The following is a 3,779-nucleotide window of genomic DNA, read 5'->3' as shown; positions in this document are numbered from 1 at the left end:
CACAAATCCCTTGGATATTTCTAAGAAAATATCTTCTTCAAGAGGCAACTTCACCTATAAATAGAGCCTCTTGCCCCTCACTTGAGCATGGGGCAAACCATCAAGCAATCAAGCGCTCAATCAATCCCCATAATCAAGCCATCACCCAACCTCCTAGCCATCTCCTTGAAGAAAACTTTCTCTCAATTTCAGCCCAACACATCTTGAGCTTGCTACTTCATGCCTCAAGCCTTCTATCTCCTCACTTGTAATACTCATACACTCTATGTAACCTTCTTTCATCAATAGAGACGCATTGTTGGTGGCTTGCAAACGGTGTTTGGGACTACTACTCATCTTCTACTTCATCAAGTTGGCTACAATACTACAAAGTCTTGAGGTGTGCTTCACTTCTTTGGCTTGAGCTTGTGTGGGTCTTTGTGTGTTGGTTGTCTCTCTTATCTCAATCCTCCATTGTTTGACTGCTTTCTAAACTTTCTTAGATGAATAACCCCAATGGTGTAACTTTTCAATGCTTTCACTTTGTGCAACATATTAGAATTAACGTTTGTAAAATCCACTTCCAACAGAGGATTGTGTTACTCTTTGGGCCGGAAAGACTGCAAAAAATTCTTCTTTCTCCACGACCTCTTATTTTGCCACTACTAGACTACTCTAATTCTTTCGATGTGCACATATTTATTCTCCTCTACGGGTTGAGTCTTGCTTTCTTGATATTACTATGAACCAAGAAGACTTGTACACACGGCTCACTCCTATCGCTAGGCAAAATATCTACATCTTTGTAAGCACTAAGTTACAGTTTCAAAGAACCATTCGCAGTCTATTTGGAGCACAACTTGATGTTATAAATGAATCAGTGAACATCTTACCATTGATTAGATACGATCAAAGCCTTGACGTTTTCATCTTTGTTTTGTTTTGAGGGATTCAAGTGTGCTTATGTGTGTGTCTGCATATAAGATTCCAATGGCTACACACAATGTATTTGCTACAAACACTAAGCTTTCTTAAGTGAAAAGCTTCATAGTCTCCCCACAAACCCACACAGCTAGAGGCGCGGCGCCTTCCTGGCAAGACCGCCAACTCTTTCACACCGTCGGAACGAGCACGACCAAAACCACCTCAAGTAAACACCTGTAGAGATTTATGAAAAACCCTCCAATCATGGAACACACTCAAAATGATGAGAAACAAAGGACATCATGACAAATCTTGTCTTGTGGATATGTCCGTAGAGTATCCATAGGCAAAAAACAGAGAAGAAACGAAGAAGTTATGGCCGCTCGAACATGGAGGTATTCTTTTCCTTGCTAAAAAATGAGCTCTCTAGAAGTTTTTGCAGGTCTGTAGAGAATTACAGCTATTAAAAAGGGGTTTTTTTTTGCTCTTATCCCAAGGAATTTTCTCTCTCCTCTTAGCTAACATGGTTCTCTCCTTGGGCACCTTTTAATTGGTCCAATTTTGGCCTTTTTTAGGTGCAAAATGACATGTCGGTGACCCTTAGATCAAGGAATGGGGTGGGGGCAAGTGTCCGGGGACCAAAAAAAATTGCCAGGCACCTGGGCAGCTGGTGTGGACTGAAAATTTTTCCATCCCCTTTCCTAGGAGCCCACGAGCCCCCATAGCCAAGCCTTGAGAGAGCTCCTCTCACCTTTGATGCACCATAATGGGGTCCCAAAGTGCCCTATGTACCCTTCACTTTCCCCTTTCCTCTTCCCATGTGGGATAACTTCCATGCCACATGGCAAGTCTCCCTAAGCTTCTCAACTTCCTTAAAAATTCCCAGCTTCTCCCAAAGCATGAGAGGACTTCTCGAACAATTTTCCCCGAGGCATACCTTGCTGCTCCAGTCACCACCGAATGACGCACCATAACACAAGGCTCGAATCCCATCACCTCAGCTATTTCCAAAAATATAAAACTTTATCATTTCTAGTCTTAGAGCCCCAAGTTGGCCCAATTTCCCTTCTCGCATGCACCTACAATCACCTTCTAAGTTGAGACCGCCCGCTTCGGATGCTCATAACTCATGATCTACAAGTTCGATTCACAAGCTATAAAGCACGGCTGAAAATACCTATTAAAACCCATATTTTGGAGTCTCAAACAACCCAAAACATCAGCATTCAATCTTGGAAAAATCACACCTTTATACATGAATTTTTACAGAGCCACTTCCAAAACTCGTAGGGCTATGTACACATATATACACGAGGCTAGTGGGCAAGCTTTTTAGCATGAATTAGTGACTTTATGATCATCCAAAAAATTCCTGACAGCGTCAACTTGTTTGTTGTCATGGTTGCTCAAAAATCTTCTGGCTTTTACCCCACCCATTGAAACAACTTGCAAAACATCACCCGTTCCTTTTGAAGAGTAGGATCTATTTTTAGATGCACTTGACCACCATGAAAACCCATCTGAGAGAGCAAAGCCTCACATTTTTCTATGCACTCGTCTGCAAGTTTACTTGGTTTAATAGAATATGCATAATCAAGATGGAGTCGAAGAAATTTTCCAAGATTCTAATCTCTCCATGCATTGTACATATATGTACATTTTTTAAATCTATTGTTAGAATTGGATCCCAAATCATAGAAGACGATGGGTAGTCGATGATGTTCATACTATTTCTCGATGGTGGTTTTTCAACCTCGTGCTCTGCAAGCCATCCTTTTGTTCCAGTGTTGCCATGCAATACAGACATGGATACTTGGTATTGGCACCTCCACATACACCAAACATGCACTTCAATGCTTTTAGGTCGGCACTCAAGTGCCATTCTACAATAAAGTCACCCATGCCATCTACATGGAGTTGTTCACCTGCATTTTGGTCCTGTATAACAGAAGGGATATCGGTCTGCAAAAAGAGCCATTTCAATGTATCGTGATTTCTACTAGTATTTGAGCTGCTCGGATCCACCAAAGCTCCATTTCTGATTGAGTTTTGTGGTATGGGGAATCAAGCTTACCGTTGCTATAATCCAATGCTCTATTCATGAGGGATATGGATACTCTTTTCATTTTTTGACATTTTTGAATCTGAGCTTCATCCAATTTCATAACAAATACAAGTTTTCCTTTGCAATCTACTTCTCGCATGTTATAGTATCTCACCATAGCATATTGAATTTTTTTTATACTCATCCAAATGTTATTAAAAACATTATACTCAAAAGAATATTTATTTTTTTTCGTATGGCATCGTTCCTTCTATATGATAATACTCTCCAAAATGTTCGGGTATTTCTTCGTTTAACAGAGTCCTTACTTTCCCAACATTGTGAGGCCTAGGCAACCCAAAAGCTTTAATCTTGTAATACTTTAGAACTTGAAACCAGGTTTTAGAGATGGCCCTGTAACCCCTTCTACTCATCCCCACTGTGTCACAAACTTCTTGCATTTGAGAAGGATGGACCAATAAGCCCATATCTTTCAGTAAATTTTTAAATACCAATTTCTTCTGAGTTCGATGTTTAGGAAGTTTCAAAAGTTTCAATATGTCACTTTTGTTCATTACCTCATTCAAAAATCTCACCCTTTCTTGAACATTGGACATATCAAATCCTAAAAGGCTGGTCACACGATCTCTAGTAATCTTTAATATTTTTTTCCTTTGTCTAGAACCTTCTGTTAAGTTTACTACATCTCTCGTTCATTCTACTCGTGCTCTCAATCCTATAGGAGTTTCTTTTAAAGTCTGAAACTGATGATTTTCTTGTTTTAGAGAGGCTATTTGGTTTTCAAGTTCTAAAATTCTTGTTGCATTTGAAG

The sequence above is a fragment of the Adiantum capillus-veneris genome, chromosome 4 (genome assembly GCF_014529385.1).
Source record: "Adiantum capillus-veneris isolate H3 chromosome 4, ASM1452938v2, whole genome shotgun sequence".
Taxonomy (NCBI): domain Eukaryota; kingdom Viridiplantae; phylum Streptophyta; class Polypodiopsida; order Polypodiales; family Pteridaceae; genus Adiantum; species Adiantum capillus-veneris.
Note: the sequence above shows the minus strand (reverse complement) of the source record.